Source organism: Monodon monoceros, unplaced genomic scaffold (genome assembly GCF_005190385.1).
Source record: "Monodon monoceros isolate NGI ecotype Baffin Bay Population unplaced genomic scaffold, NGI_Narwhal_1 Super_Scaffold_16, whole genome shotgun sequence".
Classification (NCBI taxonomy): domain Eukaryota; kingdom Metazoa; phylum Chordata; class Mammalia; order Artiodactyla; family Monodontidae; genus Monodon; species Monodon monoceros.
Window position 1 is genome coordinate 45,716,400 of NW_021703772.1, and position 26,823 is coordinate 45,743,222.

At 37.2% G+C, this 26,823-nt stretch overlaps 1 protein-coding gene and 1 non-coding gene across 2 annotated transcripts in view; one reads left to right on the forward strand and one right to left on the reverse strand.

Annotated features, from left to right (window-relative positions):
* The window catches only part of GULP1 (GULP PTB domain containing engulfment adaptor 1), a 237,084-nt gene that overhangs the window by 191,313 nt on the left and 18,948 nt on the right, over positions 1-26,823 (reverse strand). The gene's annotated exons all lie outside the window — the stretch shown is intronic.
* Positions 971-1,077, forward strand: LOC114897360. Its single transcript, XR_003794085.1, has one exon. It is a non-coding gene; the product is annotated as a U6 spliceosomal RNA (small nuclear RNA).

Below are 26,823 nucleotides of genomic sequence, written 5' to 3' on the forward strand. Positions count from 1 at the left end.
ATGTGAGAACATCACGATGGATTTCCGCGGAGTATCTGCACGCTGGCATTTGAGAAACAGTCTCTACCATTGACTGTAAATCCATAATCTGGACCTGCCAACCTCTCCTCTCATCTCCTTCTACTCTCTTCCCACCAGCCACACTGGTCTTTAGTGGTCCTCCAACATGCAGAGCTCTTCTGGCTTTAGGATTTCTGCCCCAAGCATCCCTCTGCCTAGAGCTCTGCGTCTCCAAATGTATTCATGACTGACTCCTGCTTTGCTCACAGGTCTCAACTTAAATGTCACTTCCTGAGGGGGACTTCCCTGACCACCCCATCCACGGATGTCCTCACCCTACTCCATCCACGTTCCTCCTTGTCAGCCCATTCTATTTGCTTTACAGCACTGATCACTATTTGATTTTGTTTTACTTGTTTATTTTCAGCCTCAGTTGCCATAATTGCCATAATGGAAGCTCTGTGGGTCTATGGGTCCTGTCTGTCCTTTTTCTGCTGTTGTATCTTCAGCACCTAGAACAGTGTCTGGTTCACATTAGCCTTTCAAATATTTGTTGAATAATAAATGGACCCCTGCTATAGTTTATTTTTTTTTTTGCTATAGTTTAATAGGTCCATCTTATAAATGTGGAGACAGAGGAAGAAAGGCTCCGTATATGAACACACAGCAAATTAATAATCAAAGGTTGAGTCCTTGATTCCTAACCATGCAATTTCCAGGAAGAGAAAGGTGCAGGCAGCTTCAACTGCTTCTGAAAGCAAGGGAGGCAGTAGGGAAGGGCAGAAAGAACACTGATTAGGAAAAAAGCATGAGTTCTATAATCATACACTTCTGAGTTCAAATTCGTGCCACCAAACCTAATATAAGTCTCACAGGTATTTCAGAGAATTAAATGTGACCATATATGTATATTATACATATACGTTATTTCTATAACACCTGACACATGCAGGTACTTAACTGGAGGCCAGTGCTCACCTTGGCAGCACAGACACTAAAACTGTAACGATACAGAGAAGATTAGCATGGCCCCTGCACAAGGATGACACGCAAACTCATGAAGCATTCCACATTTTTCTACCATATATAAAATAGATAAACAACAAGGTCCTACTGTACAGCACAGGGAACTATATTCAATATCCTGTAATAAACCGTAATGGAAAAGAATATCAGAATATATATACGTATAACTGAATCACTTTGCTGTTCACCAGAAACTAACACATCGTAAATCAACTATACTTCAAATAAAAATTTTAAAAATTGGAGACCATAAAAATGATTGTTAATTTATCAGTAATGATCCATGTCTGAGCTCACGTTCTCTTAATAATATGCTAAGAGAGACACATCTTAACATAATCTACATCAGAGTCTTCATTTACAAAATGAGAATGTTGATTCTTTCCCACAACTGAAATTTACTGGGAATCTGCTACACGCCAGGCACGTGTTACGCACAGGTTGAAGTCTCTAAATTTCTCTCCAGCTATCAATGCTGAGGGCATTTCAATCCATTATTGCCATCTCCAAAGATCATCTTGACACTGTAAACTAAGGGCAAAAACTGGCTATTATTTTCACTTTTCATTTACTTCCAAGAATTTATTGAGTCAAGCACTGTGCAAAGTTCTGGAGACACAGAAGCTATTGGGAAATAACCCCTGCCTTTAAGGTACTTACTGTTTCATGAGAGAAACAGACAAAAAGAAAATTAGCAATAATGTGATATATACAAGATGCTATAGGAACCCAGAAGAACGGTACCCAACGTAGAGTATAAGTTGGAAGAAGTGGTTCTGGGCAGAATCTCAGCTGAAGGGAGAGGAGGACTTAGCCAGGAATAGAAGAAGGGGTCAGACCTGCCCAGCAGAGAAAACAGCAGCTGCAAAGGCCCCAAGAAGAATTTAAGCACAGCACTTCTAAGAAACCAAAAAGTTCAAGAGAGTAGGGTCACAAGAGTCTCCAAAAGACAGAATTTCACAAAAGGGTCTGTCCCCAGCTCCCTTCAAGAGCCCTAGAGCTACAAATGATTAATTGTCCTTAATTACTTTGCTTTTCTCAAAAAAGAGAAAGAAACTCTTCCTTTAATTATTAGAGTACCTCTCCAGTCTGGCACTAATCCTCAGTTTGGAGTTTGGAGTTATCATTTTTTAAATATATACATGTGTTTTCAAATTATATTTTCACTGAAGCTCAATTTTATGTTTCTTTTTTTTTTATTCCCTTCATATTAGCAAATTTTCTTAAAGAAATTGTCCTTTGAGTCTTTGTGCCCAAAATGCCTTCAAGTCACCTTCCTTGGGCAATTTTTCTCTTAATTCTTCCAAGCAGTGTCTTTCATTTCCTCCCATAAAGTGACAACACTTTCTACATTACTTCCATTACAGCGCTCAGCAAAGTGCCTTTTAATAAGTTTTCTTCTTGCTAGACTGAGCTTCTGGAGGGAAGGTTTTGTGTTTGTATCCCAAACATGGTCTTTTTTTTTCCTAATAAACACTTTTAATTTTAGAAGAGCTTTAGATTTACAGAAAAGTTGCAAAGGCAGTACAAATAACTCCCTAGGGATCTTTTTAAAATTCAGATTCTGATACAGTGGGTCCAGGAAAGTCCAGATAGTCTGTGTTTCTAACAAGTTTCCAACTCATGCAAATGTGGCTGGTGCAAGGACCACGATTTCATAAGGGATGAGTGTTAGACAAATTGGGACAAAGGTTCGCAACCCTGGCTGCAAATTAGAATCACCTGGGAATGTGTTTTGTTTGTTTGTAAAATGGCATTGCTGGGCGGTACCCACCTCCAGAGATTCTATTCTAATTCATCTGCCCTAAACCCAGGAATCCATATTTCAAAAAAGCTTTTCAGGTGAATCCAACGTGCAGCCAGAGTCAAAACCCACTTATCCTCCTAAATTGTCAGAACCTATATCTTAGCAGGCTCTCCATTTCCTTCTCTGCAAACCGGAAATAAACACAAGTATCTGGTAAGGTATTACTGAGACTGAACAAAACAGCGAAAGTCAGCACCAAATTCAGTGCTTATTAAATTCTAGGTGCTTGAAAATGTTAATTACAAATTCTGACAGGCAAAAGGACATGTAAATACACATTTCTTACCAATAAATCTTCGAGAACATTCTTCCTAAACTGTCTTCCCAGCGTCAGACTGCTCTCTGATCTCCAGCTGTCATGTAAAAGGGCAGGAGTTCAGGGTGTTAGGGTAGAGTCACCATAGAAATCTGCTAGTCTTTAGGGAATGCGGTCTAAGTATCCTTTGATTAATTCAGCAGGCCTCACAGCTGAGCCTGGAGTCCCTGCCCATGCAGGACAGAAACAGCTTTGTATGAGGACAGTCCACAGGGTGGCTAGATGGGTCTAAGCTGTTCATTCCAGAACAATGAGTGGTCACATCTGAACTGCAGCTGGTCTTGAGGAGAGATCTCAGAGAATCTTCTGGTTTCAAACCACTGTTCATAGGCTTGAGGGGAAAGTTCCCAATAAAATTCAAAGAGTGATATATGGTCATTAAAATTCAAGCCAAAGGACACTAGCACTTGTGGAAAAAAAAAAAAAAAAACCACAAGTCTTCTACATCTTCTAATATACAGCTCCCCTTCTCCAACTGTAAGGAACATAAAAGTAATTCTACTTTCAGCAGACACTGAAGGTTAAAGAGTTACCTTTTTTTTTTTTTAATGTTCCTCAATCAACTGTTTTTATCAAACTAAACTGAGGTTATTAGGTTCTTGGGGTGATTAGAAAAGTTAAAAGATTAAGAGGTGCCACACATAATTACTATCCCTTTAATCCTGCCTTCGCCTAAACCAATTACTAATTTTTTAAGTAATAGATAAGCATTTTTGCCCAAAATATTGTCACCTGCTTAAACAGCTGGAATCTACTATCAAGATCAAATCACATGATATCTTCCATGGCTGTTTTATCTCTATCATCTTATATCATTTGAGTAGTACACTTTAATAAGTAGTGAGGGGGTATTTATAAAGACTGTGGGCAAAAAGTGTCGCCTGCCATATCAGTAAACAAAGGATGTTGCGGCCATCGGCCACTGCAGCCATCGCAGACTGTGTACCCTGAGGGGATTCAGGATGGAGAAAAGCAGGATACTGGCCCTAGATAGTTAAGGCGCATATAGAAGAAATGATTTCAGTGAGCCCAGACTCTTGCATCTTCCCATACATATTGAGAAAAGCACTAAATTCATTGACTTGGCATGTCTGGTTTTCTTTAATTAGCAGTAATCTTTTGACGTTGGAGTATCTGTTTTTTTTAATTGTTCATTTGACCTCCTATATATCCAACCTCCTCCCTTACTTCTTCAGAGCAATCCCTCAGAGCTATCTGAGAGGCTGCCTCCCGGGCTTAAGTCCTCAGCAAGTCCCCCTGAATAAAACATAATTCTCAACTTTTAGGCTGTGCATTTTTTTCAGTCAGAGAGACACATATAAATATGGAAGGATACTCATCGAATCGTAGTAGAAGAGGGACTTCCCTAGTGGTGCAGTGGTTAAGAATCCACCTGCCAGTACAGGAGACACGGGTTCTAGCCCTGGTCCAGGAAGATCCCACATGCCGCGGAGCAACTAAGTCCGTGCACCACAACTATGAGCCTGCGTGCCGCAAATACTGAAGCCCATGCACCTAGAGCCCATGCTCCGAAACAAAGAGAAGCCACCGCAATGAGAAGCCTGCACACCGCAACCAAGAGTAGCCCCCACTTGCCGCAACTAGCGAAAACCTGTGCACAGCAACAAAGACCCAACACAGCCAAAAATAAAATAAATAAAATAAATTCATAAAAAATAAATAAATTTTTTTTAAAAGCATATGTTACTTTTAGAAATGTACAATAAATTTGCTTTAGAGATACAGGGCATCTGTCAGCAGTCTCTGTTTCTTAGTCTAGGTACAAGAAAATTACTTCTGCAAATCAATAGACTAGATACACTGCATTAGTAGCTACTGCCAACACACAGAAAAAAATCACTAAGTTCATTTAGTTTCAGTCTTACCCTTTATGTAAATTATCTAAATCAAATTTTCAGCAGCAGAATGGCCCACAGAGATCATATGCATATTCTGTTCTTGTCTGGTAAATATGGATGGATTCTAGTCATTTAAGTACAACAGATGACAAGACACTAAAATTATCTGCCATCACCGAATATCCAACATTTCATGAAACTTATCTTTGCCTTCTGACATCCCTCGCCTTCCCAAATGGTTCACTCTTGGTATGACTTTCTGGTTTTTCTAAATGGTATTATCTCTCTCACAGTTATCCCTAGATTCACATAGACAAAGGGAGTAGCATAAATGAAAAGTATAAAATTGTACATAATGAAAACTTTCTAGGCCACAATAAGCTTCTGAAACATAGAAATGCTGAAATTAAATATAGAGATGGGCACATGGAAAACAATGTCCAGATGGAGAATTCTGATATTTTATTTTCTTCTATATTTGCCATGTAATTTTTTCTCGTTCCATACCCTGGGAAAGGAGTCATATTCTTAACTGAAAACAACTTTTATGACTGATATCCTCCTATCTTCTGCCCTGCAAAAATGGTGCTCGAATCCAATCCACCTAGAAACCTACAAAAAACTAGGAGTCATGCCAGACTCCTCCCTCTTAGTTATCCCCCCACAACCAATCAGTCAGGAAGTTCGATTAATTCCAACCCTTTAATAACTCTTGCCTCTAACACTTTTTCTTAGTGCCAGAATAGCCTTGCCATTTCCAGCCACCACTCCAATCTATCTACCACACTGCTGCCACAATATAAAGCTAATCAAGTTATTTGCCTAAACTCCCAAATTCTTTAAAATGGCATATGAGATGCTCCAAGATCGGGCTCCTGCTTACCTGTTCAGAATGCCTCTTGCAATTCTCTCAAGGGCAACCAGCCCTTCAGCCATATCAAATTACTTACAGTTCCCCATTTATAACACGGGAGGTTACATTTCCATGGGCTTTGCCTATTTCCTTGTCAAGGAAAAATCTCCACCCTAGTCTCTCTTCAGCTTAGATAAGACTGCTCCTCACTTTTCAAGATTCACTTTATTCAACAACTCTTAAGTGAAACCAACTCAGAGCTTCCCAAGGAGAGACAGCTCCTCTATTCTTTATGCCACCTTTGCTTCCTCTGCTATGGTAGGAATTTGGTACACCTGTGTTCCTTTTAGCCTTAGTGAGTGGCATATATCCTACAAACATAAATGTTTGTTGAAAGAACAAACGGATGACTCATAAAATGGCCTTGGGCTGAATAATGAGATAACTACCAATGCTGACCATCATTCTCCTGAAACCGAGTCCCCCTAAAACTAAGTTCCCTTGCTGAGTTTATGATTAATCTCTCTATCCAAAACTGTATTCCCTTTCTTGTCCCACCCCTGTTCACCTCAAGATTGAAGAGATTCAAAGAAAAGGGGGGTTGAAAGCAAGCAGGACCCTGTGGGGTCTTTCCAGTACAAAAGCCCCTTCATACTCCATTTCCTGTTTATAGGGAAAAAGACTTTAGTCTTTTAGGCTTTCTCTGAGTTCCAAAGAGCACACTCAAGCAGTTAATGATTAGGACAAGAGTCACAGCCTCTTAGTTCCTCCTATAGGGATACAGATAATAATCTGATGAATATCTCTGAGTTGTTCTGTAGAAACTAAGACCCCCGCCCTGGTGAAGGATGGCGGCTACATGCTGATCCCAAGCACACAGACCTCAGACTGGTTGGAACCAGAAGGTTGAGATTCCCAAGACATCACCCTGTTACCTCACCACCAAACAATCAGAAGAAGGTCCATGAGCCGATCACACATCCTATGACTCTTTCCCCTGACACTGTCTTTAAAAACCCCTTCCTGAAAGACATCAAGGAGTTTGGGTCTTTTGAGCATGAGCTGCCCATTCTCCTTGCTTGGCACCCTGCAAATAAACCCTTACTTTGCTGCAAACATCCACTGTCAGAATTTGACTTTCTGTTCCGCAGGCACACAGAGCCCTTGCTTGGTAACACTCCCTTTAGAGCAGATCAGAGGAGTCAGTATTTTTTATCCAAGGATCCTGACTCTAATGTGCCCTGAAAGGACTCAGCAGCAATAATACTACCATACTAGATAGGGTCCTTTGATCCTTGCCAGTTTCCAACTTCTATAAAATCACCTTTATGACAAGTACTGGAGGTGTAAATCACTAATTAAAATTTACCATTTTTAATGATAAAAGTAATATATAATCATTGTAGAAATATTAGAATGTAAAGATAAGTGAAAGTATAAGCTGTCCATAATCTCAACAGGCAGAAATAACCAACCACTGATAACATTTGGAGGACATCCTCTTAAATTGATCTTTTTGACATAAATGGATGCTATTACATACAAAAATGGAATCATATTATACAAACAATTTTTAAAATGAATTTTCCATTTCACAATATTCTGTTATGAATTATAATAATGATCTACAATTATAATCAAATGATGTGTTTATTGAAAATGTGGATTACTGGACTCCATCTCTTGATCTATTGAAACAATCTTTAGATAGAGAGCCCTGTAATATTCATCATAACCCTCTAAGTGATTCCATGTACAGTAAATTTTGAGAGCCACTAACCACAGATAGTGTTTTCAAATCCCTATGGTAAATGACAGAAAAGTGAAGGTTTCAAAGGTATTTGTTTTGGCTGCACATAAGAAAGCATAAGAGCTATTACAAAATGGAATGGGTTACCATCCCAGTTGATGAGCCCCTGGTACTCTGCAAACAGATTTTGAATAACTAGTCTCAAGGACGTGGTGGTCATTCTGTATCAGGAAAGAGGTTGAAAGAGATCATTTCTAAGGTCTGTCTCAACTGTAAGATTCCAAGACTCTATAATTAAAGAATGTTAAGACTAAAGTACACTTCAGAGGCAAAAAAAGAATAGTTACCTGGGAAGACAGTAATGGAACTAGCTGGGTATGTTTTTTTTTTGTTGTTTTTTTTTTTTTGTTTTTTTGCGGTACGCGGGCCTCTACTGTTGTGGCCTCTCCCGTTGCGGAGCACAGGCTCCGGACGCGCAGGCTCAGCGGCCATGGCTCACGGGCCCAGCCGCTCCACAGCATGTGGGATCTTCCCGGACCAGGCACGAACCCGTGTCCCCTGCATCGGCAGGCGGACTCTCAACCACTGCGCCACCAGGGAAGCCCAGCTGGGTATGTTTTATAGGCAGTGGTTTAACAGTAAAGCAGCTCTCAAAGCTGACAAAAACTTTACACATAATTAACTGAAAATATTTTTTTTCTGGAAAAGATTAGCAATTAACTGGTTTTCTAAGACTTTTAAACTGGTGATCCTACATTTCAAAAATGTCTTCCTTGGTAGCACTAACACAGAGCAAATAAAACGTAAAGGCTCAGGTTGAAAGAGTGAGGGACCCAGGCATCTTTGGCATACTTGGCCCATTGTGACTAGTCTGGGAACTGTGCCAGGAAGGGGGTGAGGTAGTCTGTAGAACTGTGGAAATACCAGTAATCTAATTTAATCTTTTAACTTTCAAACAAAGAATCTGAAGCCTAGAGATGTTGTGTTATATATTCACATAGCAAGTTGGTGACAAAATAATTACCCTTGAAATCCACACTTCTCACTCCTAGTCTAGTGTTTTGAGTAGTAAGGATTTCTCTACTATTGCAAATTGCCTTTTTTTCAAATCCTAAAAAGTTAGAGATAAGGCACAGAAGAGCCAAGTGTTTGAAACTGTATACAAATAAAGATGCCATATTGTAAACAAATGGCTTAAAATAATTGTATTTTAAAAGTGGACTGAAATTTCAAGGATAGCTGTGCAATAATGCTCCCCATGTTCTTCTTAGAGTTATAGTTTAATTCCCTTGTTTGGCAGGAAAGTCAGTGATTACTCTCACTTTCTGACATTTAAATAAAAATGCCTTCCAAAAAGGCAAATAATATTTTCAAACGTAGTCCTTGTGTTATACACACTTTATATGTTTACCTGAGTTTACAAGCACAGGTCAGTATTTTAATAGACATGCTCATTTTTAGGTGCTTATGTTGTATACACATTAATCACAGAATATACAAGTTCTTTTTTTTTTTTAAATATTACGTCTAATTCTAATAACATTGTTCTTAGAGACTGACTGATTGACCCAACCACCCTATATCTACAGTGAAAATTATATTTATAAATATGTAAACAAGAAGTTTGAGAATCAAAAGCCTAGGTAATTTCAATTTAAATATCATCTATATGTTGATGACTCTTAAACTTGTATCGGTACCCTAGACAATTCCTATGAACCGCACCCATTCAATACATCTACTTCAATGCATCTCAAACTTAACAGATCCAAAATCAAATTCCTAATCTTCCTCCTTAAACTCTTCCTCCAACAGTCATCTTCATATGAGAAATGACAGGTCCATCCATCTAGCTGCTAAACTTGTCATGATTCTGGACTCATTTTTTAACCACTGGCAAATCCTGTCCCCATATTCCAAAATACATGCAGAATCCCACCATTTCTCACTATCTCTGTTGCTGGAATCATCATTGTCTTTCTCAATAGCCTCCTAACTGGCCTCCCTGCTTCTACCTTTGTCCCCAGTCTATTATCCAAACAGTAGTCAGAGGGACAAATTATAAGACAGTCATCACCTCCAGTGACTTCAATCTCACATTGAAAATAAGCCCTAAAAGGCACTCGGTGGTCTTCCCACCTCATTCTACTACCATTCTGACTTAATTTCCTGCTACTCTCCCATTTGCCTCCTTCATTCTAGCCACCCAGTCCACCTTGCCGTCCTTCCAATATTCCAGGAAAAGAGTTTTTCCATGTAGAAGGTTCTTTCCCTACATGATTTTTTTCCCCACACCTACTTCATATATCACTGATAACATCAAAGCATCACAGACATATTCCTAGACTAACATCTGTATCAGTCAGTGTCTAGAAGGAAATGAGTACCACACTAAAATTAAGATAATCGATGGAGAGTTTAATAAAGGACTATTTACAAGAGTTTGGGAAGGATGTAGGAAAACCAAAAGGGATAATGCAGAGCCTCAGGGATAGTAACAGGGGGCTACTGCTACACACAGCCCTGAAGGGACAAGAGAGAGGAAAGGTACTGAAAACCAGAAACAGCCCAACAGAGAGGGCAGACTTGAGAGAAAAAGTGATAATTGGAGGGGAGCAGCAATCAAGTTAAGGCCACCTGCAGGAAAAGAGCTAAGAGAATAAACAACGTGAACTCACGCTTCTCTCTCCCTCATATCTCTTCCCGGGGGCTTATTAATATGGTTTATATTGACTTGCCTACCAGTGCAGAGAGCAGACTAGAGAAGGGTACAGAATGGACCTGGAAGAGACATCTGAAGATGTCCAGCCCACTACTTCACTCCATTTCTCCCTAGCACTCAAGCAGTACTTGTTGAATGAAAATGTATGATTCAATGGTGATTGTCCATTGAATAAAGCTTTTAAATATGCTATATAAGCTATGTTTCCTTAAAAAGAACTCCTCTGACGGGGGTCAGGAGTCGGGAGCCACACAGGTCATCCAACGGAGACACTAAGGAGGCTTACATGAGCTCGATATGGTGAATAAGTCATGAGGTGTCTTGCATGCCTCCCGTTCTGCCGTATAGAACTTAAGGTTGGTTATCATATTCACCAAGACAGAGAAGTATGAAAAAAAGGAGGTGGGGTCAGGGGTGGGCATTGCACTGAGGGTCTCCCCACAACCTAGATGCTTTGCAGGCGACTTGTGATGAGTTGATCGGTGATATCTGATGTATAACATAGATATTTCTGATAAAAGAAACAATGGGGGGGGGAAAGTCATACATATGTCATACTCTGAAGGGTAAGTGAGTATTAAATGTTTAAATATCCGTCCTACGTACTTGTATCCACCATGAATAAATCAAGCAAGGCTTCTCGTGAGACCCTTCATCTCCCTGGCAAGGGTTCATTAAAGAAAAGCTCTTTGAGAAACAAACATTAGTAGAACTTCTGATTCCTTAGTTTTCTAAATTACTTGTGTCATTTGGGGACTTGTATGCAGCAATAAGAGCTACCAATAAGTGCTACCAATTTAGAGTTTCCCAGATTCCCCAAAGTTGATACAATTAGAGGAAAAGATGAAACAATGGGGCAGAAGAGCAAACATCTGTTTTACTTGTGGAAACTGAGGAATTCGTGTTGATGGAGAATTTATTAACAAATAATGTATTTGCTAATTCTAGTAGCACCTCCCAGGCCACCCCCAAGAAAAAAATAAAGAAAAAAAGCTATCAGGGTAACATATCATCAGGAGACAGAATGGAAAATCCTAGAAGACAGCCTTTGAGAAGGTCTTTCACACCCACACCCAGTTTCATTAAGAATCTCTCTCACTGAAGATACCTATCTGTCTTTATTTTCCTGAAAGGGAAGATGGTGATAAACAAGGTTGAGAGAAGATAGAGACAGATTGAAGTAGACTGAGTTGCTATGGTTTTTGAAATTTAATCCTAACCATAGAAACATCACCTTATATACTCTAGTATCACTCTTCCAATCTATTTTCATCCTGTTACACACCTTTTTCCTCTGAAAGAAAATCAGTTATGTTACTATGCTTGATCTCCAATTTAAGAAGTTATAAAAATAATCTCTGAAAAGGATCTTCGGGTTCCTGGAAAAAATCTGTTTGCTATTGGGGCCCCCCATTCCATATGCTTCCCATTTAGGGGCAGATCCAAGTATTGTGAACTTTGAAGCTTATACAGTGGAGGCAGGGGAGCCTTTTAAGTAAATAAATTTCAAAATACCACAAACAAATAATTTGACAGTTATCACAAAAACCACAAAATCCAGAAAAGTTGCATAGGTTTTCAAGTAATTACTAGACATGCTTCTTTCATGTCTAGTAATGACTTTTGGTGTTTTGTTTTGTTTTGGCTTATACACTTTGGGTGCCTCTTCATATTTCAAGGATTTTATATCGCTTTCTATGGGAAGACTAGAAAGATAATGCAAAGTTTCCTCTATGCGGGTCGATCAAAGTTTTATTGTTGTTTCTCCTCTATCCACATGTTTTCTGCACCACGTGCTCTTAAGACATGTGCATATCACAAAATGACCTCTGTCCATGTACTCATCACACTGGGTATGCAGGCTCAGTGAGCAGCTGGAAGATTTCTGGAAGAACAGTCCTTTACCAGGACAGTAGAAATAACTTAATTATACAATGAAGTAACTTCCAACCACATGTGACCATATGAAATTGCCAATGTTCAATCATCTTCAACCTCCAAAAATAGCAATTTCATATTGTCTCACACTAATATATCCCACTAAGCCCCAAATAAATGTATCTCCAACTCAGCATCCCATTAGCCAGATTCCAAAATTGACCATGGCCACTCTAACACAATCTGCGCTAGGGGAAATATGACAGAGAGGAGTAGGTGTGCAAAAAGATCACAATCTTACCTGATTATGTTTAAAACATCCTAATTGCAAATTTTACATACGATCATATGAATAAGGCCTCAGGTCTTGGAAAAATCCTGGGAAAATAAGGGGCCCTGAAGCCTAAGATCCATTAACTTCACAGTATATCACCTCTGTAGTCCCAATCCAGTCAATGAAAGTTTTGTCAACTGAGCAGTCCCAGGGAAATCCACAAGGCACATCGGAAAAGCAAACACTTCTCTTTTCTCCCAAAGAAATAGTTTCCACATGTCACATAGAAATGATTTCCAATTTATAGGCACAAGTAGAGCAGGCTTCATCCATCCATTACCGGATTCAAACAATCCTGTCCAAGATGATGAAAATTTCTGTGAAACAAAGAGTCCTTTGTTAGCACGGAAATCTCATCTCTCTATCATTATTCCCTAAGGCAGTCATCAATTGCATGTTCTGTACACCAGGCATCTTGCCCTCATGTGAGCACTTGTAAAGCACAGCGCCCGCGGACAAAAATGTTCTCAATGCAAAATATAAACCTGTGGTTTATGTGGACTCTGACACCAGGCTATTTGCTAACTGGACCTACGGTGAAATAAGTCTCCGGATTTGCTAACTGGACCTACGGTGAAATAAGTCTCCGGCCATATGCTTTTCAAATCTAACTCAAAATGCCACACAAAGAACAAAGCTCAGCTAGAGCCCTCAACCCATTTTAGTAAGACTCTTTTTATTTCCCCCATGCTTTTGCAGATAAATCTCTTCAGTGCAGACCAATGCTTTACATACGCAAACTGTTTATCTGCTGAATTATGCTGAGTTGGCAGCACTGCTCAAGAGAACTGTGCTGAGTCTACACGATGGCCCCCATCTGTTGCAGAGCTTCTAGGAACAGTGTCTTCAGGATGAAACACGGTGTTAGCCCTGACCATTAAAGGATTGCTTTGCAAGTTAAAGCCAATAATGAAAATTTATTCCAGAAGGTCATTAACACCTGGCTTCTTTGCAGTAATTGAGAACACAGCTGCATAAGGAAAATAAATAAAACTGTATGACGTGTATACACTGATGTGTATAAAATTGATGACTAATAAGAACCTGCTGTATAAAAATAAAATAAAATAAAGTGCACAATTCAAAATAAATAAATAAATAAATAAAGTATATTTCTTGTGGACAAAAGAAAAAAAACTGTATCGTGTTCACTCCATTTATATTTCAAAGATATCAAATATAATCAACATACACTGTAGATTCAGATAAGGCAGAACCTCAGCTATGCCACTGGTTGATAAGCTGGCGTTGATAAGAGTAATAACAACAACCAACAACAGACATATAGTGTCTTCATTCTCAAATAACCCAGTAGGTAAGTATTATTATCTAAAAGGCAAACTATTTTAACCCTCTAAGTTTCATTTTTCTCATTTTTAAAGCAAAGATAATTTCACTAATTTGTAAGATTTCAGTAAAAACTAAGGATAATATAGGCAAAGTATTGAGTATTCAATATCAGATGTATGAAATAATAAAATATTATTAAGCTCCAAGTTTATATTGACTGTATATATTCTGAAGTATTAGCCATAGATCAAACATGTTAAACATACAGAAAACTTCAAGCATCTCATCAGGTGACCTAGGACACTGCCTTGCTGGTAACGCAGATTTGAGGAGTAAGCTAACAAAAGACGAAGCAGAGCAGCTGTATGGGTCACAGCATCATTTAAATCAGTCAGCATGTATTAAAAGCCTTCTCAAGTATAGCAAGAAACTGCAAAGAAAGTAATAACACAGTCCTTCTGAAACAGTATTTTAAGATTACAGAACATATACAGGTATCTCATTAGTCTGTTATCTGGAGCAGTGCATAAAAGAATACTGAAATAAGTAGCAAAACAAAATATTAGTCAAAACACTTGGAAATCAGGGATCTATGAAGAGTGACAGCTGAGAAACATTTGTGCTCAGTATGTAATTTTCAGACTAAAGTCCACCTTTAACATGAAAGTAATAACTATGTGCTAAGTGACAAGGTTAGCTAGTGGTTTTATCTCAAACAGTCAACATTACCGTATGGAGAGTTAATGCCACGCTCTCCGTGTACCACCCTTCCCTTTATCCCCTGCCCTGGAACTATTAGTCAAAATACCTCAAACGTAGATAGAAGAAAGGGCATATACTAGCTCCACTGCTCAACAAATTTTCATAGTGGTCTTATAAATTGAGCATAAAAAATTGTAACTAAGATTAAAATGACTAATAGTGGAAAATCAAATTTACCAGAATGTTCTGTTTATCACCGACTAAATCAGACCAAAATGTCTTGCTTAAATCATGAACATGAATATTTAAAAACAAAGGAGATAAGAAAGCTTACCAGAAAAAACTTTTTTAAAACATCACTCTCAAATGGTTTAGAAAAAAGGTATATACACACATGTATATAATATGTGAATATATTATACACACACACATACACACTCGAGAGAGAGCGTGAATGATAACATAAGTGAAATATTAGCAATAGGTTACTATAGGTATAGTGTACCCCTTCAACTATTCTTGCAAATTTATTCTAGGTTTGAAATTATTTCCAAATAAAGAGTTATAAAAAGAAAGCTAACAAAAAATATTTAAACATAAAATAAAATTTCAAGGTATTTATATATTCCTTTTAAAATTCAAGAAAGATTAATAATATTACAATCATTTTCTAAAGGAGCACTCAAAAATTTAGAAAAGTTACAGTCAGTTAGGAATACTGGTTCAGTACAGAAAACTATAGGGTTTTTTCCACGCATAATTCTCCTACGTATAAATATGAATCTCTGACAGAAACAATAAAGAAAGTCAAACTTAAAATAATTCTGTTTGGCCAGATACAACATGAGATTGAACAAGGCATGAAGTAACAACAGCCATACTTAAATCTTTTATTTTTTTTCCTTTTACTATCCCCATTGTATTCAAAGCTGCCAGTCTAACATATAATCAAGAATTATACTGCGTCCTCTAAGGAGTCCTCCAACCATAGTCATGGCCTCATATATTTCTGGCAAATGCCCCAGATTCTCACAAAGTAGGGAATATCGACACGATTCCATATAATCTACATTAAGGATATACAAAGAGATATTACTGCACTGAGTTTTGGAAATATATATATATTAATCAAAGTTTCAGTATGCAATAGCTTCATTTAGCACCAATATACTTGCCATTGACTTCAGTAGATTAGGAATGAGAAGATGCTTCTAAAGGAAATCAGTTTTTGAATTGGTTAAGTAATTAAGCTGAGGTATAAACTTAAAGGATCCTAAGTTGCTATATTCAGTCTTAAAATTCTAGTTAAAATAAACAGGCCTCTAAGGGGGGAGAAAAAATGCTCATGTATAACTTAGAAGGAGGTTCCTTTGAATATTACTCTTCTTGAAGACAAAGCATTTTCTATGTTCACTGAGCAATTATTGCTAACAAGTCTAGTTACAGAATGTCCCCTGGAAAATGATTCAGGGGCATCAGAGACTCTTCAACAAATTTAATTAATAGTGCTGACATTCAGTCATTTACTCAGTTAGTCCTGAGTAAATATAAAAAAGTGCTCAGAGTAATCACTGACACCTCTCTGCATAAGCAGCATGAGGTCCAGACTTTAGATTTAATATATCTTATAATTAAATCCCCTTTCCTATTGTTGTCTTTAGCACTTTGGTCTAAGTTTAAGACAAATATACCTGGTACTAAATTTTGCTATGTTATGTATGTTGCAATGACAACGTTTCAGTGAAGATATAAGAAAGTATAAAAGCAAATTATTACATTCAGGAGCCTAAACATATAACAATTAACAGGTTATCAAATTAATAAATCATTTGATATTCTTTCTATTTGCAAACATGCGAGCTTTTTTCCTGCTGGTAACTTGCTGCACAGAAAGTAAATAAATCATGGAAGAATGAGATACCGGGATGCCCTGTAATCTCCAGATTCCATGCCTCTGAAATTTCCCTCTTAAAAACTGGAAACTAGCATAGTAGTCATAAGTGACCACAGATGGCTCTAAAATGCAGTGAGACTGAATACATTTAATAGATACATAGAAACTTAAAAAAAAAGAAAAAAAGGAAAGCACTGATGATGAAAGACACCTTCCCTCAATTTTGTACACACACAAAATCTTCAGCTATCTCCTCAGGGGTGTATTTTCATTCAATTCCTGCTCATAAACTCCTTAACTGTGCACTTTATTGGAAAGGAAATTATTTCCCTGTGGGTGGCAAAAACATTGAGATTCTTCAGGATATTGTTTGAATAAATACTAAAATAACATTCCTTCATAAATAAGTGGTTTTTCATCCTTCTAACACATTCATGCCAACTACATCTCTGTGTGCAAGAAATAGACTCCCTAGAATGTAAAAGAATACAGATCTTCTTCAACCTATGATGTGCTTATGCCCTGATAAACTCATCCTAAATTGAAAATATCCTAAGTCGAAAATGCATTTAGTACACCTAACCTAACATTGTAGCTTAGCCTAGCCTATCTTAAACGTGCTCAGAACATTTACATTAGCCGATAGTTGGGCAAACCATCTAACACAAAGCCTATTTTATAATAAAGTGTTGAATATCTCATGTAATTTATTGAATACAGTACTGAAAGTGAAAACCAGGATGGTTGTATGGGTACAGAATGGTTGTAAGTATATTGGTTATTTACAATCATGATCACGTGGCTGACTGGTAGCTGTAGCTCCCCACCGCTGCCCAGCATCAGAAAGTATCCTACAGCAGATTGCAAGCCCAGGAAAAGATCAAAATTCAAAGTATAGTTCCTACTGAATATGTATCGCTTTTGCACCATTGTAAAGTCAAAAAATTCATAATCATTGAAAGTCAGGGACCATCTATATATGACGCAACACAGTCCCAGCTCACAGCAGTTACACAGGGTTTTGAGCAGACTCAAAAACCCATGCCTTTCCTCTACACTGAGATTACAATCACGGTATTTTTTAAACAATAAGAAAAAGAAGTACAGTGGTGATTCAGGGAGAAGAGAGATAGTACGTCATGTTTGTGTGGGGTTAAAAGAGAACCCAAGGAGGCTAAGGTGAGGGGTAAAATGTAAAATGTAAGCTGAGCCTGAAAAGTAGTGTAGATATTAACAGACAAATGAATAACTTTGGTATTCAAGAAGAGTAGTGAATGAGAAGAGAGGACAGTAACAGCACAGGTATAATCTCCTAAAGGCTCAATGACTGTAGCTTGTGTAGATTACAAGAACATACGAGGACGGGGGCAGATAGTGGTGGGAACAGAAAGCAGAGATAAAGAGGTCTTTGCAAAGGTGAGATTCTGAAGGCTTCTGACCAGGGTGAAACAAATTCAGAGCTGCAATGAACTAGAGTGAGAAAATACCAAAGGCCGGAGAAAAGTTAAGACAGAATTTCAAGTTACAAGGAAAGGGGTAGCGAAGGCCAAATTCAGGTCAGAGAAGCAGTGGGAATGGAAATTGGCTGGTTTTAATGTACCTCTCAGCCATAAAGTCTACATTCTAATTAAATGTGACCTTCACTACACAGAGCTAAGCGAGGGTGGCACAAGAAACTTTAGTCGATACACATTTCCAAAATAAACCTGCATGACACAGCTGAAATAACAAAGGTAGGGAAGAATCGTAGTGCTGTGAAAGACTGAAAAACAGCTAAAGTGCCTGGCAAAAGAGCAGCTACAAATTTGGAATATAATAAACCACCATGAATATTATACCCAGCCACATGTTATAAACTGTTCTTAATGTCATTCTTGTGGAAACTCAGAATTAAACAAACTGGAATCAGCTTCAACTCTCTCCCCTAAGGTATTACTAAAGTTCGTGTCATGAGAACAGAATAAAATAAAGCCCTGTTACTTATTGTTACTCCCTTTACAACCCCACCTAATAGCCAAAGCCAACCGCCCGACTCCTCCCAAAAGACTTCTAAGACATAACTGTGTTAGACTCAATTATGTTCTATAATAATTAGTACTTTACAGAAATCACTGTGTATAAAATTTCAAAATAACGAAGCAGAAGAATTTTTGGTCATGTTCTGGAAAATTCTTCTATAACCTTGTCAAGCCTCTGCAAATCAAAGGCATTTTATAATGTACAGATTATTTTCCTCAAATCAGTGTTTCCCAAAATGTGGCAGGTGATGTAACAGATGACTTCAAGTGATTCCTGAGTAACTTTTTCATTCTATCTATTTTAATGTGTACTGAAAAAAATATGGACCATTACATATTTCCCTTTTAAATATATTTGACAGGTATTTGAATAAAAATATTAAAGTTATACAAGTGACACACAGATATTGCCAGTGACAAAATAAGGACTTAGATATGAAAAATAGCTTTAGCATGACATTGTGAACATAGATGTTAATATCCATTAAACTTAGTGGCATACATATTTTTATCAGAATATTACTTTTTAATAATTCTTACTTGGTCTCAAGTTTATGAAGAATAAGTTCTATTACTTTAGTCAGAATTTATATTAGTGTTAAATATAATATTGATGTCTAGAATGTGTTTTATATTAGCTTGAAAACAAATAAAATATTTCATCTTTCTATTAGATTTGCCATTTTCAAATCTTTTAAGTTGGATTAGGTAATTCAAAAGAGAAATTATAAAAACAGAATGAGAGGGCTTCCCTGGTGGCACAGTGGTTGAGAGTCCGCCTGCCGATGCAGGGGACACGGGTTCGTGCCCCGGTCCGGGAAGATCCCACATGCCGCGGAGCAGCTGGGCCCGTGAGCCATGGTCGTGAGCCATGGCCGCTAAGCCTGTGCGTCCGGAGCCTGTGCTCCGCAACGGGAGAGACCACAACAGTGAGAGGCCCGCATACCACAAAAAAAAACAGAATGAGAAAGTACAGGTTTAAAGACAGGAGTGTTGAAAAGCATAATTTGATACATTAAAATAATGCTTGGATTTTGAAAACACTCAAATTTTAACTTCAAAAAAGGTTAAGCGTTGTTTCTGTAAAGAAAGTGATTTAAATACACATTGGGGAAAGCTTGAAGTAACTCTTTTAAAATTGACTACAGTACAAATTTCTTTTAAAATCGACAGGAAATTAAATAAGAATATATACTAAGGGCGGAAATAAGAATATTAAGTCTAAAAGTGTAGGAAACGCTGTTTGAAGTAGTCTAAATTTCGTTGTAAAGGTCAGTTTTTTTAAAGTTTCAAAGATAACTGTGTCTGAGAATATTTCCTAGTTTATAGGATAGGATTTTTATTATTAAAACAGTCAGAGTTTTGCAAATTTTAGATAAAATATTAAAATTTTAGCTTATGTTATTTCCATTTACATTGAATATACACAGATTTACATATTTGAAGATAAATGTTGAGGTGCTATGTATGAAAAAACCCATACATATTTAGACTCTATGATGCCTGATCTATTCTGGAAGGTAGTTTGGTTTGATTTAAGAATACATGTTTATACATTGCATTGCAATAGGCCAAATGCATATTTTTTTTTAAAGTTCTAAGAGTTAAGGTGCTCAATGAATTTTTTTCAAGACATAAGAAAGAAGGTTTGATTTCAGGTTTCAGATTTCACCTATATAGACAGGTGAGGAGATTTCTTTCAAGTTGCAGAAGGCTTTTGCTCAGCAAATATTTTCATATATACATTTTTTAATCTAACTATACAGCAAACACCTATCTACTTCTAAGTGAGTTAAAGATAATTACACATATATAGAGTGAAGTTTTAACAGTGTTGTATTTATACAATTTTTTAAATACATTTATTTTTTTTTAATTTTTTATTTATTTTTGGCTGCGTTGGGTCTTCATTGCTGCATGAGGGCTTTCTTGTGGCGAGCAGGGCCTACTCTGCATCGCAGTGCACGGGCTTCTCATTGCGGTGGCCTCTCTTGTTGCAGAGCACAGGCTCTAGGCACACAGGCTTCAGTAGTTGTGGCACATGTGCTCAGTAGTTGTAGCTCGTGGGCTCTAGAGTGCAGGCTCAGTAGTTGTGGCGCACTGGCTTAGCTGTTCTGCGGCATGTGGGATCTTCTTGGACCAGGGCTCAAACCCGTGTCTCCTGCATTGGCAGGCGTATTCTTAACCACTGCACCACTAGGGAAGTTTCTATTTATACAATTTTAATGACACTTCAAAACATATTATGGACTAGATTAGGGATAGCTATCTACCCCCGCAAAATATACGCCAGAAAAATAAAGAGTTTAGAAATGCTACTAAACCATGGTTCTCAGTGGGTTGATTATGCACCCCCAGGGGACATTTGCATCAACTGGGGGTGCTTTGGGCTCCAGAGGACATTTAGCAACATCTGAAGATATTTTTGATTATCACAACTGGGAGCATAGTGCTGGGATCCAATGGGTAGAGACCAGGGATACTGCCTACAATACCCAGAATAACCCTTGGGCCACCCAGCAACTAAGAATTATCTGGAGGTTGAGAAATTCTTTTCTAAACTCATCACCATCAAACGTGCTCCAAAATGTTAGGGTTAAAGATAGGAGAAGATAGGAAAATCACAGGAGGTCAAATGAAAGGGAGGGAGAGAATAAGAAAGATCAGAATCAACTAAAGAACGATCTAAAGTACTGTATCTAACAAGCATTTTACCGTGTGGTTAATATGAGAAAGGCAATATGGGGCCAAACCAGTAATGATCACAAACATACAAAAAAAGTATGAGGAAACTTAACAAACTTCTATCTTTCTATCTATCTATCTATCTATCTATCTATCTATTTATTTATGGCTGCGTTGGGTCTTCGTGGCTGCATGGGGGCTTTCTCTCTAGTTGCAGCGAGCGGGGCCTACTCTTTGTTGCAGAGCACAGGCTTCTCATTGCAGTGGCTTCTCTTGTTGCAGAGCATGGGCTCTAGGCGCACGGGCTTCAGTAGTTGTGGCATGTGGGCTCAATAGTTGTGGCTCACGGGCTCAGTAGTTGTGGCACACGTGTTTAGTTGCTCCGTGGCATGTGGGATCTTCCCAGACCAGGGCTCAAAGCCCTGTCCCCTGCATTGGCAGGCAGATTCTTAACCACTGCACCACCAGGGAACTCCCAAAAAACTTCTTTTCTTAAAAGAAAAAAGGATACCTATTTTTTTTAAGCTACTGCTTGTTGGTGAAGGAACTGACATATACAATTATTTTACTCTCTCATGGACATATTTCCCATTCCTCAGAGATGCTATGCCAAGAAAATGCTAGAGTAGCTTGGGGAGACTCACACTGGGCAACAGTGACAACTACTTGGGTAGATGCTCCAAATAATAGTGACCTTGGCATGTACAAATCACACCTCCTTAATTCCAAAATATCTTGATCTCCTCCAACCTAAATTAAAAGACTATACATTAGGATCCCATTTTTAATTTTTTAACATCAAGGTGTATATTTGTAAATGGGTAGAATTTGTGTTGGAATGATTCATACTAAACTATTAACAATTTTTACCCTGAGGATCATGGGTGTGAGAGGGCACGAAGGTAAACATATTTTGCTAGATCTTGGGAGTATTTGAATCTTTTATAATGAGAATGCATTCATGTATAATAACTTTTTTAATGAGTTTTCTCAAAAGCAAAATGCAAATACTCTGCTATGGTCCATAAACACTTAATACAAATATCTTGCTTTATATGAGATACATATTGTTTAAAAGTTGTTGTAACAGCTTTAATCATACTCCCAGAAAGGAATTTGCTAGTTAAAGAAATCCTACAGAAGTTATTTCGTAGGCTTAAAAGCTTTTTAGAAAACAAATATCACTCATAAATTAAATGATATATTGAGCTAAATTTCCATATATGGACTTTATTGAAAGAAAAGAACAATTGAATACCATCAGCACACCACAGTTACTACTGGGAATTTACTGACACTTTCACTTTGATTCCTGTCTGACAATTAATCAGCTGACAGCATTAGAGCATTTAAGGCATTTTTAAGAACTCAGAAATTCTCCTAATAGTTATAAAAAATTTATGCCATCTTTGAAATGGATCCCATAAATGTTTTACAACTTTTATGAGGGCTACTCTGATTCACTGAAGTAGTATATACAGCAATAGTCGATGAACAGTTAAAGAAATATTTTGAATTTTCTCCATTCTGCTTTACTTAATTCTGAGCAGGAATAACTGCACTTTGCTATTTTATGATTGATTTTTCTCATTTATTAACATATCATTTTAAGGAACCAAAAAATGAATCAGATGAAAATTAGTTATTTCATCCAACTAAAATTAAGCAGGTATCATAAAGTTTTCTCATTCATCAATTAGGGTAAATAGTGAAATCAGGTGTAAGAAATGAACAATGAAAAATTGGAAATGAAAAAGCTGTGATTATAAAATCAATCTCTTTACAGAACTATAATTTCATTCTCAGAAAAACATTTCCTGTTCAATCTAATATCGCCTTCGTTGCAATGTGTAGATATAGATATTACAATCCCAAAAAAGAATAATACAAATCTACTAATATATTTAAAAGTATATTTTAAAATATATTATAAATACATCTTTATAAAAACATATGCTTATAGTCATACACTCATATGATTAGGTATATTATTATATATTATAAATGAAACCAGTGTCCTCAACTTTTCAAGGAGATTTATCCATTAATATGGCATCAGCTAATAAATCAAAACATGTTTAGTCCTTATTTCTCATACTTTATTAGTAAGTGACATTTCTCAACACATAACCATTTTGACAAGCTGCACCATGATATGGAGAAATAAACTTGAAATAATAAAAAAAATAGTAAAAGATATCAAAATAAATCCATGTGTTATTACAACAAACACATGCAAGCCAAGTTACTATTAAGTTATGCTAAATATATTTCTCTTCAGTTATCACCACTTCTTAGAATTTGCTCCCCCAATTACCAAGTGAAATACCAATTGACTAGACAGTGTCAACTACATTTTGCATCCAGCATATTTTGTAAAAACATAATTTCTATTTCATTCAACCTCAGACTATTCCAATTCAATCTGAGAAGAAACGTGTTTTTAGGACTGAAGTCCTCACATAGGTAAAATCATATGTATAATCTTAAATAATCATAGAAAAAGTGGGCCCTGAAAAATCCTTTCATTCCTTCACATGGAGTGCAATGGAGCAATGAGATAGCCAAGGCAAGATTCTGCAGAGCTGTGTAGTTCATGGTGCAGAGTTTGAATGATTTCTGCTAATAAAATTTCTGAGATAAAAACTGACTCTCTCAAGCAATAGCCCTCATGTAATAGATAGGCTAAGGGTCAATGTACAGGTGTGTCCTCTCCCAGTTCATCATTTGCATCTGAAACATTTGCATCTTTCTAACAGCTCTTACCAAGACATTATTTTAGTATATGCATGTTGGATGAGGCACACTTTATCTTAAGGAAACTAGATCTTGAATTTCTTATTTCTGCATTCGCTCATCAAATACTTGAATGCCTACTGTGCCAGGAACTCTTTTAGGTTCTGGTCCCTAGAGATAAGCAAACACACAGCAATCCCTGCTCTTGTAGGGCTTCCACTACAGTGAGCAAGAAATACAAGCATAAAAGTAGTTTCACATTTAAATACATTATTTCTCATCCACTCCCCTAAATACATAGAGAGAGACTAAGTAACCTGATGAAGGCTACCCAGTTTGTACCAAGAATCAAGCAGAAAACTCAAGAGTCCACAACTAAAAATGCACTAAAAATGACTCTAGAGAAAGTGCTAAAAGAACCCATTTCTGTATTATATCCAAGACCAGTGTCTTACCAAGTTAATTTATAAAGATTACTTTATATGCATTTTTTATCTTTTCATTTTCCTTTCTATGAAAAATTTTTAAAAAGAAGAAAAATTAAAAGTATCTTATTAAGGTATCTTCTTAAGTCCTGTTTTTTAAAGAAAAACTTATGATGTAAAGAGAATAACAAATCTAGGTATGCTGTTTTTGAATTATACTGAAGGGGCTGTCTAAAAAGATCTGAATAAAAGTAGGGTTTAAAATCTACTTCAGTGCTCTATCTCTCTCAATTCTTTATTTTCCAGCAGAATTATTTTATAAAAATCCAGTGTGATTTAAGGTAAAAAATATGTGTACTAATACAACTATATTTGACATATAGATGCAAGTTTATAATGTTAATCATAAAATAATGAAATGCTTTTCTAATTAACATTAATGTAGCCCTATAGTAAATAGTTTTCAATAACCTAGGAAAACCTACTTTGGCAAAACTGGTTACACCCACTCATATTTACTTCTAGGTACCCCTACTTCAACGATTGGTCAAATTCAAAATGGCGTGGGAATCAGAAAAGCCCAACGTGGAGTCACAAACAGGAACAGATAACTCCACAATACAATTTTCATTACCTTTGAGAATAGCTTTGTGGAGACAAGTTGTAGAGTTGTAGAGATAGTATTTGGGGAATCAGGGGTAACCTAGGGAGTCCTATAATGCTTCATGTTTTGATCAAGGATTGAGGTTCATTTTGCCAAATCTGTGAAATCTGTATTCAGTTTCTGGAGTGGAGCTGTGTGAACACAGAAAGCCACAACCCCAAAATGAACATGAAGCCCTGGCCAGCTAAACTGGCCAGTTCTAGAAGTACCTGCCTTATGTTAGGTGCAATTTGGCCTTTACCTTTAACAGCACAAAATAGTTCTTATAAAATATTTGGCAAGTCAGTCCTTTCTTTCCTATTCCCTATAAGATGATTCTAGTTTAGATCTCTATTAATCTATCTCCCAGGTGGGTAAGACTCCCCTGCGGAATAAAGACTTCGGTTTCATGTTTGGGTTCTTCTCAGTCTTTTTTGCTGGCTTTTCATTTTCTGATTCCCCTTAACTATCAATGCTCTCAAGGGTCTGACCTCATGGTACTAATAATCACCCAGTGTTGATAACTTTCAAATCTATATCTCCATCCCAGGATTTCTCCTTATTTCCAAATGGCACATCCAGCTTGCTATAGGGGATCATCTCTCTGTAACAGTTCCTAAACACCTCAAATTCAAAAATCCAAAGTGGAATTTTTAGTCTTTCCCTCCAGTCACCTCCTTCATCCTGTATTCCTTTGTTTTGATGAATAGTACTACCACAGACTGCTCAAACAATCCAGATCTGCACTGAGCCTCCTTATTCCTTCTTCCTAAAATGCTCACATTCAATCAGCCAACAATTCTATAAATCAAACATCACTCCAATTCATTCTCTTCCAATATTATGATAGCTCCTACATTCAAGGCCTTATCATCTCTCACCTGGACTATTTTAACATTTCCTAACTTTGTTCCATACTTTTATTCTCTTCATTCCATCCTGCCCAAAGCCATAAGGTTTCATACATACAAAGTTTATCAAGTTCCTTCCCTCCTTTTCCCTTGCTCTTATTCTGTCTGAAAACCTTGAAGGACTCACCACAGCTCACAGCCATAGAACTCTAACAGAGACACATATACTATTAGGGAAATGTAACATCAAGCCAAGGGGTAAATGAAGACACAGGATTAATAGTCCATAATCCTGAAGGACTGGTATTGCCCCATTGTAATTAAAATACATTAGTTTTACTTTAAAACCAAGTTTGTAGAGTAGAAGTTCAGATTCAAATGAATTTCAGACTTCAAAGAAATTGTACTTGCAGCAGGCAGATTAAGCCTGTGAGTCCACGCTTCTCCGACACTAGGATACTTTGGAGGTATCTAGCACTGTAGCTGCTACATAAGCATGAAGTTTGAAAAGTGTTTTGAATGAATGAAGGTCTACATGATTAAATGTAGGAATCCCAGTAGCTTTAATCCATTTAGCACACAATTATTGGCTCTCCCTTATTTTCTAGGAGATGATGACTCCATTTAAATTTCAACTATTATCACAGTAGGATCTTAGAAATCTTCTCACCTAATGTCTCAAGCTACAGACAAGCTGCAGGATACTTTTCTATAGCAGCCCTGACCCATAGCTATTTGTTCTTTCTCCAAATAGGTTCAGTAATAGAGAACATCACTGTCGAATAATCAATCTTGATTCATTGTCAGAAGCTGCTTTCTTATACAGGGTTGGAAGCTGAAGGTAACACAACTTAATTCCTTCCTAACATAGAGATCATTCATGATGTCACATGTCCCAAAATACAGACTGATAAAGAAAAATGCCCTTGGACTCAAACTGTGAAGAGGTACAATTTCAAAAATAACAATAGGAACTTTAACCATTAATTGATCCTCAGAAGCCTGCTGGTGATCTGATAAAAGGAGAACAAGGA